General features: G+C 35.4%; 1 pseudogene; it reads left to right on the top strand.

Moving 5' to 3' along the window:
- Positions 1–10697: 10697 nt before the first annotated feature.
- Positions 10698–11763, top strand: LOC121491864 (annotated as a pseudogene).
- Positions 11764–12472: the final 709 nt, after the last annotated feature.

Genomic DNA, 12472 nt, shown 5'->3' with positions numbered 1-12472 from the left:
ACCCACCTTGGTATAAGAGCTTATTGTCATTCTTCCAATGACAGAGTGATGGTTCTTCATAATAAACACTGGTACACATATTATGGTGACCATAGCACAATGTATAGATTGTCAAATCACTATGGTGTGCACTTGAAATGAATATAACATCGTATGTCAGACATACTTCAATAAAACAAAACAAAGCAAAACAAAAAACACTGTAATACATGCTCCTTATATAAATATAGAGATATTAAATTATTTATGCAAAATTAAACATCATGATTTTATGGTATTTTCTTTAAAAAGAACATTTTTTTCCCTTGGTTGAATGGTGCATGACTGGAATAAATAATGATGTAGCAAAAAAGAAGCACTTATGAATTATAGACAAGTCAAATATTTTAATTTATTTTAATATCACATATGGTCAAATAACATTTATAAAACTTCAAGAATTATATACAAATTACAGATGCCTTATTCATTTTAATAACACATGCTTTATGACCTATTGATTTATTCTATCAACAACTTATTTATCTACAAATGTCAATACTTTTCTAGAACTAAATATAAATTAATAGTACAGTTTAAATTTTGGGCTGTGGTGCAAGTGAAATAAGTGTAAATAAATAATTTAATTAATAAGAGAAAATATGAAGCAAAATGGAACACATAATTGCAAAATTCCTATTATTTATTTAAAAATCACTATGTCACATCAAGATAATTTTTCCACATTTTAGAAATATAAAAGCACACAAAAACAAAATTTTAAGTATTAAAATAAAATCATTCTTGAATATGTTTTCTAATCAGTTTTTAAGGTTTATAAAACATGTTTATAATCAAAAATACACTTAATTGTTGCAGAAAAGAAAGCATGAATCACTTGAAGAATAACCTTGGTCCTGAATAATATGTGATTTTATTTGCTGAGATAAAAAACATACTTCAGAATAAAAGGTCTGTCATCCAGGTTCCTAGCAGAGGTGAGAGCTAGAGGTACTAAGATAATAGGAAATAAATCATATTAGCTTAATCACATACAATATGCTTCATATATTTAAAATGTGAGAAATTATTTGAAAAACTGGAAAAATTATTTGAAAGTTTGGAAAAGCTAAGGCATGTTTTTAGATCAAATGATGTCTAAAGATCTATCAAGCAAAAAATGAACTTTTGAACCTGAAATTGGTGAGTTCTTGATGCATCAGTTCAAATGAAACTGACATCTTTCTCAAATCATGCCCATCAATACGTGAATGCCTGCCTGCATGTTCCCAAGCACATGTGCCCTGTCCACCTGAAGAATGACTAAAATATTTCTGCTAACATCAAATGCCCTTCCTCTTCCTATACTTTGCCTATAGCTGTCAGAGATGATTCATATTCATTAGTCATTGAGTCTTGCCATTCTATTAAGAATGGAATGGAGTGTCTCTCTTTGGGTTTTGAATTCTGAGTTCAGAGGTTTATTTATTCATAATAATTGAAATGTAGAGAACAAAGAAATAACATATCATCCCGCTGTATAAAAGATGAGGATCTTCTACTTTTGGTTTCACTACTATTCCTTCTTCTTTGGAGATCAGATGTAGCAAAAGAGACTATGAAGGGCATATTTGAATAACCTGTGTATTTTTTTAAAAAATTTATTTATTTATTCATGAGAGACACACAGAGAGAGAGAGAGAGAGAGAGAGAGAGGCAGAGAAACAGGCAGATGGAGAAGAAGGCTCCATGCAGGGAGCCCAATGTGGGACACGATCCCAAGACTCTGGATCAGGCCCTGGGCCGAAAGGAGGCACTCAACCACTGAGCCACCCAGGTGTCCCAAATAACCTGTGTATTGAGAACAAGAGGCTTGGCTGCCCATTACCAGTAGCACACTTGTATAAATAATTTGTCGTGTAAATTCTGTGGCATACTACTAAAGAATGAACTAATGTTACACTCAACAGTATAGATAAATGTCACAGAAAGATGAGAAAAAGATGATCGTCACACAAAATATATATAGTATATGATTTTGTTTTCTATATGAAGTCCAAGAACTGGCAAAATCAATCTATTGTGATCGACTGGAGAGAATACTGGTTATCTTGACTGTGCAGGGTATTCACTAAGATGGGGCATGATGAGAACTTTTGAAAAGTTTTGTATCTTAATCTGGCTGGTGGTTACTTGAGTACATATACATATTTAGAGCTCCTAGACCTGCAGTTTACTATATTATCTTTAATAAAACATTTTTTAAAGGATCCTATTTATTTATTCATGAGAGACAGAGAGAGAGAGAGAGAGAGAGAGAGAGAGGCAGAGACATGGGCAGAGAGAGAAGCAGGCTTCTTGCAAGGAGCCTGATGTGGGACTCGATCCTGGGGCCTGGGATCATACCCAGAGCCAAAGGCAGATGCTCAACCTCTTAGCCACCCAGGCATCCCAATAAAACATTTAAAAAACAATATTATTAATATGGGGCAATTAAATATAAATCTGCATGTATTGCATGTGGGTATAAATAAACCTTAAGTTTTTTCTTTTTTTTTTTTTTTTTAGCTATTCTAGCTACTTTGCTTTCATCTAATATAACTCTTATTTATAGTTCCTCTCTTATATCCTATTTTATCTAATTTTTATTCCACTTTTAATTTAAGCCATGTTTTAATATTTTGTAACCCAATTTAAATAACTTTTCTTAAACAAGTATATCTTAATTTTTTTTTGACTAGAATTCTAAATTAGTTTACTTATAATAAATTCTATGAAGATTCTGGGTTAAGACTTCAGAAACAGTGTTTAGAAGCCAAATCTTACAAAGTCCTTTATTTACATACAAGATTATGATAAAATACAAAAACTGTTACCTTTGAGTGGAGTACTTGAGTACTCCACTGGTGGAAGGTCAAGAAAGACACTGATGCTTTCAAAATATATAAATAACAAAGAGTTATAAAATTCTTGGTTGGTGCATAGAATTTCATAGAAATTATTACAATCACTTTGATTTTGTCCCATTTATTCAAAATGTTGAACAATGTATTAATAAGCTATGGATCCTAAACCATCTTCTCTCATTACAATATTTACTCTGAAAAGATTCTGGCATAAGTGAAATAAAATTTCCAATAGGGTATTAGAAACATTTCCAAATATGATATTTTGAATTAAGTAGAATTAATAGTACTTAAAATAAGTAGATATTTGTATTTTTATTGACAATCACACAGATTAAGTTTTCTTTTTATTTTCTTTTAAACAAACTTTTTACCTTAGGAAAGATTTATGTGTTTATTTATTTATGTATTTATTTATGTATATATTTATTTATTTATAGAGAGGGAGAGAAGAGCAGACGGAGACATGGAGGGAGAAGGAGCTCCACACACAGTGCAGAACCTGACTTGTGGCTCAATCTCACAACCCTGAGATCACGACCTGAGCTGAAATCAAGAGTCAGACACCCTTAATCCACTGAGCCACGCATGCCCCCCTCAGAGAAGATTTTATTTTTTATCATTTTATTTATTTATTTTTAAGATTTTATTTATTTTTTTGACACAGAAAGAGAGAGAGCACAAGCAGGGGGAGTGGCAGGCAGAGAGAGAAGAAGAAGCAGGGAGATGCAGAACTCAGGGAAGATATTTAAATCATAAATATTCCACCTGTCTTAACAGAGCTACTCTCTGAGTTAGCAGCATCTTCTGATTAGAAATCTATACATTTAAACAAAAGTAAGGATAATTACACAGTGGAAGCTACTGGCGCTGCTTCCCTCCCCAAATTTTAACATACATTTTTAAAGTTTGAGGGGTATCAGGATACAAGTGGAGTTGAGCAAATCTCTCATTCTGAATAAAGTTAAATAAACATTGGCTTTTTAAATCTTCTGTTTTCTTTTCCAGTCAACATGCCAACACCAGTAAAGAGCTCTCTCTCAAATCATTCCTTGGGTAACTTTCAAAATCAAAGATTAAGTATCTTCTAAAATCTTTTGTCTTCAAATATCATAAATAAAGATTTTTAAAAGTCCATCTATGCTACTGAATTTTACTTGCAGCTTTTGTGAGAATATTTCTCCTATTTTTCTTTATTGAAAATGGACTGCTTTTACTTTGGCAGTTAAATTAGTTTTCTTTTCATTTCTCTTTTTTCACTTCACCTTAAAAACTGTTTCCATTGAAAATGCTTTCCATCTCCCAAAAAGCCAATGTATGAATGCACAAATCTGTGCCTCACAAACTGGTTGTAGGTGGGGAACTTATTATATTAAAAATGTCTACCTTTTAGTGACATGCTGGTGTCATTATTTATAGTAATAATAGGTTCTAAATGACACCTTCCATTGCTAGTTTAATTACAGATCTTAGAAGTTTCCATAGAGAAAATTTAGTTTAATAGTTACAAACACTGAAAAATGTATTTCTATGTCCATTTTCTCTTTAAAAACAAAACAAAACAAAACACCAAGCCCAGTCTAGAAATATATAATATTAGTACTTTCTGGTTTTCTGTTGAATGGGAGTGAGATAGCGGTGAGGGACAGGTAGACAGACATTTTCCCAGTCACTCTCCATTCTGATCCCTAGGGGCCTCTGAGGTAAATCCGTTGAAGCTTCAATTGAAAGTGTCAGATCTAGTCAATCCACTTCATTGAAAGATATAAAATAGATTCAGAAAGGGGAAATAACTCACAGAAGTCAACACATGGGTCAGTGGAAATAAGTACATTAGTCTGATCTACTGAATCATTTAACTATCTTGCCTTGACTAATGTTGGCTTATACTCTGCTTAAGAAGTTAAGTCACAAAATAAAGCTCAAGTGCAGCTCATTTATGGGAACTCCTGTAATATCTGAGCTCTTTTCCTGGTTCTCTGTCTGCAAAACTGGCAAAAATTGGTATTAGGTAGATATCATATTTATTTATTTATTTATTTATTTATTTTTTATTAGGTAGATTTCAAAATGTAAATATAACTGGCCACACTAAAGGTAACACTGAATAGTTCCACTTTGGGTTCTTATAGCTTTGATTAACTTTCCCGTAAAAATAATCTGCTCTTTCATTCAATCCACCATAAGGATTCACTTTGGAAAAACTTCTCTTCTAAAAACAAAGGAATGTTGGGTGCCTGAGTGGTGCAATTGGTCCACCTCTTGGTTTAGGCTCAGGTCATCATCTTGGGTCATGAGATGGAGCCCTGAATAAGGGGCTCTGCACTCAGCGGGAAGTCTGCTTCAGATTCTCTCTCTCTCCCTCTGCCCCTCCCCCTTATGCTCTCTCTCACTCTCAAATGAATAAATAAATCTTTAAAAACAAAGGAATGCTATCTTATGTTGAATGTGAAATAAAACTGTTCTGAGATTCCAAGGTCCATTATTCAGTTGGTTGTTGGATAGGAAAAAAACAAGGGAAGCAGGGTCAGGGAGAAGTATAAAATTTTTTTCAATTACAATTTTTGGCTTTCAATAAGTATTCTTGATTTGTTCTTGTTTTTCCTGTTTCTCAAAATTGAATGAATCCCAGCAACTGGCTTGCTTGCTTCCACTGGAGGCTTCAGGTATGATTTTCAGGTTTACTAAAATGGAGAGCATGAGAAAATCATCAGGAAATGCCTTTCTGCTGGTTTAGCATTAGGTATAACAAATGGAGTCACAGAATTTTCTCAGTCTTTAGTTTTCTCATTATGTACTCTGGTTGCTAAGGAAAACATGCTTGTTTTTAATACAACCAACAGGAAAATTATCAGAAATATATTTTAAAAAGATAGTTTTTAAAAAAAGTATATTGATGCTGCCAGTTTGTCAAAAATCATGCCATATATATCAGTCATCCTCATTTCTGAATTGCTTATGTTCTAATACATTTGATAATTGCAATTTATAAACAGATATGAGTTTTCATAGTGTCTGAATGAAGTCATAGTCATTTATCAAGGCAAGTCAATAACCCCTGTTTAAATATCATTAAAATATTATATATTTACAATGAGGAAGTATTATGATTTTAAATGAATAATGCTTCCATATTGAATTTTAATGACTTACTACTCTGTTGTTTTTTAAAAAAATATTTAAATTTAATTAATTAACATATATTATTGGTTTCACAAGCAGAGGTCAGTCTTATATAATACCCAGGGCTCATTACATCACATGCCCTCCTTAAGGTTCATCACCCAGTTACCCTATCCCACACTCCCCTCCAGAGACCCTTAGTTTATTTCCTATGATTAAGAGTCTCTTATGGTTTGTCTCCCTCTCTGATTTCTTCTTGTTTTATTTTTCCCTCCCTTACCCTATGACCCTCTGTTTTGTTTCTTAAATTCCACATATGTATGAGATCAAATGATAATTATCTTTCTCTGATTGACTTATCTCTCTTAGCATTAGACCCTCTAGTTCCATCCATGTCACTGCAAATGGTAAGATTTCTTTTTTTTCTTTGTAGTAGTCTATTGTGTGTATATATATCATATATATGATATCTTCTTTATCCATTCATCTGTCAATGGAGGGCAGCCTGGGTGGCTCAGCAGTTTAGTGTACCCTTCAGCCCAGGGCCTGATCCTGGAGACCTGGGATCCAGTCCTGCGTCAGGCTAGCTGCATGGAGCCTGCTTCTCCCTCTGCCTGTGTCTCTGCCCCTCTCTCTCTCTCTCTCTCTCTCTGTCTCATAAATTAAAAAAAAAAAAAAAGAGTCTCATCTGTCAATGGACATTTGGGCTCTTTCCATAGTTTGGCTATTGTGGACAATGTAGTTATAAACATTGGGGTGCAGGTGCCCCTTCAGATCACTCCATTTGCATCTTTGGTGTAAGTACCCAGTGCAATGGTTAGATCATAGGGTAGCTCTATTTTCAACTTTTTGAGGAACATCCATACTGTTTTACAGAGTGGTTGCACCAGCTTGCATTCCTACCAACAGTATAAGGGGGGTCCCCTTTCTCTAATGCTCACCAACATCTGTCATTTCCTGACTTATTACTTTTAGCCATTCTGACTGGTGTGAGGTGGTATCTTATTATATTTTTGGTTTGTATTTCCTGACCCCAAGTGATGTTGAGCATTTTTTTTCATGTGTCTGTTGGCCATTTGTATATCTTCTTTGGTAAAATGTCTGTTCATGTCTTCTGCCCATTTCCTGAGCAGATTATTTATTCTTTAGGTGTTGAGTATAAGCTCTTTATAGATTTTGGATACTAGTCCTTTATCTGATGTGTCATTTGCAAATATCTTCTCCTATTCTGTAGATTGTCTTTCAAGTTTTATCAATGTTTCCTTTGCTGTGCAAAAGCTTTTTATCTTGATAAAGTCCCAATAGTTCATTTTGCCTTTGTTTTTCTTGGAGAAACATGCCTACTAGGCACAGAAGTTGCTGTGTTCAAGGTCAAAGAAGTTGCTGCCTGTGTTTTCCTCTAGAATTTTGATGGATTTCTCTCTCACATTGAGGTCTTTTGTATGTTTTGAGTCAATTTTTTGTGTATGGTGTGTGGAAATGGTCCAGTTTCATTCTTCTGAATGTGGCTGTCCAATGTTCCCAACACCATTTGTTGACAAGACTTTTTTCCATTGAATATTCTTTTATTTTATTTTATTTTATTTTATTTTATTTTATTTATTCATTTGAAAAAGAGACAGAGAGAGAGAAAGCAGGGGGAATGGCAGGCAGATGGAGAGGGAGATTCAGGCTCCCCTTGAACAGGTAACCCAATGCTGAGACTCAATCCCAGGACTCTGGGATCATGACCTGATCTGGTCAGACACTTAACTGACTGAACCACCCAGGTGCCCTTCCACTGAGTATTCTTCCCTGCTTTGTTGAAGATTGGCTGACCATAAAGTTGAGGATCTATTTCTGGGTTCTCTACTCTATTCCATTGATCTATGTGTCTGTTTTTGTGCCAGTACGACACTGTCTTGATTATTATAGCTTTCTAATAGAGCTTGAAGTCTGGATCTGTGATACCACCAGTTTTGGTTTTCTTTTTCAAAAGTCCTTTGGCTATTTGGGGTCTTTTCTGGTTCCATACAAATTTTAGGATTATTTGTTCCAACTCTGTGAAATAAATTGATGGTATTTTGATAGGGATTGCTTGAATGTATAGATTATTCTAGGTAGCATAGACATTTAACAATAGTTGTTCTTCCAGTCCATGTGCATGGAATGCTTTTCCATTTCTTTGTGTCTTCCTCAATTTCTTTCATGAGAGTTATAGTTTTCTGAGTACAGATCTTTTGCCTTTGGTTAAGTTTATTCCTTAGTACCTTATGTTTTTGGGTGTAATTATAAATAGGATTGACTCTTTCTTCTGTCTCATTGCTAGTGTAATAGACATGGAACTTTTTTCTGTGCTTTGATTTTATATCCTGCCATTTTGCTCAATTCCTGTATGAATTCTAGCAATTTTGGGGTCCGTTCTTTGGGTTTTCCATATACAGTATCATGTCATCTGCAAAGAGTGAGAGTTTGACTTCTTCTTTGCCTATTTGGATGCCTTTTATTTCTTTTTCTGTCATATTGCTGAGGCTAGGACTTCTAGTATTATCTTGAAGCATTGGTGATAGTGGACATCCCTGTCATGTTCTTGACCTTAGGGGAAAAGCTCTCAGTTTGTCCCCATTGAGAATGATATTCGCTATGGGATTTTTGGAGCTTGCTTTTATGATACTGAGGTATGTTCCCTCTATCCCTACACTGTGAAAAGTTTTAATCAAGAAAAGATGTACTTTGTTAAATGTTTTTTATACATCTATTCAGAGGATCATATGGTTCTTGTCCTTTCTTTCATTAATGTAGTGTATCACATTGGTTGATTTGTGGATGTTAAACCACTCCTGCAGCCCAGGAATAAATCTCACTTGGTCATGATGAATAATCCCTTTAATATACTGTTGGATCCTATTGGCTAGTATTTTGGTGAGAATTTCAGCATCCATGTTCATGAAGGATATTGGTATGTAATTCTCCTTTTTGGTGGGGTCTTGGTCTGGTTTTGGGATCAAGGTAATGCTAGCTGCATAGAAAAGGTTTGGAAGTTTTACTTCCATTTCTATTTTTTCTTCTTTAAACGTTTGATAGAATTCCTCTAGGAAACCATCTTGCCCTGGACACTTGTTTGTTAGGAGGTTTTTAATTACTGATTCAGTTTCCTTGATGGTTATGGGTCTGTACAGGTTTTCTTTTTCATCCTGTTTCAGTTTTGATAGTTTTACACATGTCTAGGAGTGCATTCATTTCTTCCATATTGTCTAATTTGTTGCTCATATGTCTTATAATTGTACTTCTTCAGTGTTGTTTGTGATCTCTCCTTTTTCATTCATGATTTTATTTATTTGGATCCCTTCTCTTTTCTTTTTAATAAGCTTGGCTAGCAGTTTATCAATCTTAATTCTTTCAAAGAACCAGTTCTTAGCTTCATTGATCTGTTCTACTGTTCTTTTGGTTTCTATTTCTTCTCTAATCTTTATTATTTCTCTTCTGCTGAGTTTCAGCTTTATTTGCTCTCCTTTCTCCAGCTCTTTTAGGTGTAAGTTAATTTGTGTATTTGAGACTTTTCTTGTTTCTTGAGAAATCAGACATACTTCAGAGGTATTGTGGATTTAGTTCCAGACCACTGCAATAAAGCAAATGTCACAATAAACCAAGTCAAGGGAATTTGTGTTGGTTTCCCAATGCATACAAAAGTTATGTGTACACTCTATTATAGCCTATTACATGTGTAGTAGCATTGTCTAAATAACACTATACATACCTTAATTAAAGAATACTTCATTACTATCAAATGATAACCATCAGCTGAGCTTTCAGTGAGTCACAGTCATTGATTATGGATCACTATAATATAATAATAATTAAAAAGTTTGAAATACTATGAGAATTATTAGACACAGAGATAGGAAGTGAGCACATGATGTTGGAAAAATGGCAGCAATAGATTGCTCCAGGCATGTTTGCCACAAACCTTCAATTCTTATAAAATGCAGGGTCTGGGAAGTGCAATAAAGCAAAGTACAATAAAATGAGGATGTCAGTATACACACAAATAAACACGTGTTTGAATAGCACCTATTGGTTCATAGTAAAGAAGTTGTCATCTGTGAAAAATATGTAAATTAGTCTTTTTAAGTTTTGTGATTGAGAACACAGAATTGAAAAATTATTGCAGAAAACTTGTAAAATCCAAACAATACATTTTGGGTCCTCTAGGTTTTGACACACTCTAGTCTAATCTTGCTGAAATCTTAAATCCCTATGATTTTTTAATAACTTTATTGCAATAAAATGTATATCCAACAAACTGCACCTGCTTAAAGAGTACATTTCCATGAGTTTTAAGAGATGTATATGCCTGAGAAACCACCACCACAAGGTACAAAAGTTGTTTCTATCAACTCCAGAAGGGTCCTTATACCCCTTTGCACTCCATCCCAACCACCACCCCCCACCTCCATGTCCTAGATAATTACTGGTCTGCTTTCTATCACTATGGGTCAGTTTACATTTTAGAATTTTATTCAGTTGGAACCTTCAGTACATACTATTTTGTGTCTGATTTCTTTTACTAAGAATAATGACTTTGATTTTCATCTATGCTGCTGTGTGCATTACTAGTTTGTTCTTTTCTCTTTGCTGTAGACTTTGAATCTGTGATTTTATCTCTGTTATATATCTAATAACACTAGAGCTTGAGAATCTCTACGTTTGATGGGTGGCTCCTTGACAGATGACCTAGAGACAGTTCCATTGGTAGCAGGAGCAGTGAATGGACCCTGGAGAACCCAGAGCAGCTCCACCGCCACCACCGGCAGTTACCATCACACCCCAGGAGGAGGGGCCTCTATTGCAGCTGGCCCCAGTCACCCTCCCCACAAACCTGAGCAGCAAGGACTAGAGCCAGCAGCCCCTGCAGCCCCTGCCCTCAGTACTGCCGACACCAAGCCCAGCATGGTGGCAGCAGTGCAGGGAGCAACAGCCTGGTGGCCTTACATCGCTGGTGCCTGCCCAGTGTAACAAGAGGATCATCACAAGGAGGGGTTGAGAACAGTCAAATGGTTCAGTGTAAGCAACGGACATGGTTTCATCAACAGGACTGACACCGAGTAAGTTGTATTTGTACACAAGACTGCCATAAAGAATAACCCCAGGAAGTACCTTGGCAGTGTAGGAGATAAGGAGAGGTGGAGTTTGATGTTGTTGAAGGAGAAGAGGATGTGGAGGCAGCTTATGTGACAAACCCTGGTGGAACTCCAGCGCAAGGCAGTATATAAATGCAGCTCACCTGTAACTATTACAGACACTTTCCACATGACAGGGATCCTCCACCTGATTCCAAGCAGAATTACTAGAAGAGTGAGGCTTGGACCACATTCCTCCAACCCTCCTGTGCGGGGAGAGTTGATGGTGGGAGCTGGCAATCAGGGTGCAGGAGAACAAGGTAAGCCAGTGAAACAATATATATCTGGGTACAAATCATGATTCCACAGAGGCTCTCCTAGCCGACAACAGCCTAGGGAGGACAGCAATAAGGAAGAGAAGAAAAATCAAGGAAATGAGAACCAAGGTCAGCAGCCACCTCAATGTAGATACTGTGTCAACTTCAATTACCTGAACAGATGCCCAGAAAGCCCTAAAGCACAACATAGCTAAGAGACAGAAGCAGCAAGCAGATCCACCAGCTGAGAATTCACCAACTTCCAGGCTGAGCAGGGTGGGGCTGAGTAAATGCCATTTTACCATCTCTACCATCTTCTGGTTTAGTCATCCAACATGAAGAAATGACTATGAAATTCCAGCAATATGAAATGAACAAAAGATTGGAGCTAAAGATCTTAAGTGCTTACGTTTTGCCCATTGACCAGAAAAATAGAACTATCTGCATTATCTGTGTAGCATAGGCTTTTATTATTTTTACCTAAAGACATCTCTTTTTGGTAATGACAAATGTGGTTGGTTTTTTGTTTTGTTTTTCAATACACCTTCAAAGGTGTTTTAATGGTTTTATAGCCCGTCAAGTTGAGATTTTTAAGAACCTCATTTTTCATTTATAATGGAAGTTTACAATTTGATTTTTTCCAAAAAAGTCAACAAACAGCAAGCACCTGTGAATAAAGGTCTTATATAATTGTCAAAAAAAAAGAAAAGGGGGCCAATAACTGTTGTGTTAAGGGAGAGAGGTCCAAGAAACCTTTCATTTTAATCTTGCTAAATCATCAGATATCGTAGGGGATTATTCTAATCCCAATTCTGTCCTTTAGAAAGCCCTTTCCTTTTGTTACTGTAGATGCCTTTCTTATTAAGAACTCAGACTAAGATCAGAACACTGAAGCTTTCTTTTCATTTAAGGAAGAAAAAGTAAACTCTCACCAGAAATATTTTTCTCTTTCATATTGATCAGTTAAGGTCTCTAATCCCTCAGTGAAATTACTCTCAGATGAAGACAAACACATCTATTTCAGATTGGAGTTTAAAACCTTAATCTT

This window comes from Vulpes lagopus, chromosome 5 (assembly GCF_018345385.1).
Source record: "Vulpes lagopus strain Blue_001 chromosome 5, ASM1834538v1, whole genome shotgun sequence".
NCBI classification, from domain to species: Eukaryota; Metazoa; Chordata; class Mammalia; order Carnivora; family Canidae; genus Vulpes; species Vulpes lagopus.
Note: the sequence above shows the minus strand (reverse complement) of the source record. Positions and strands in the feature narration are given on the sequence as shown.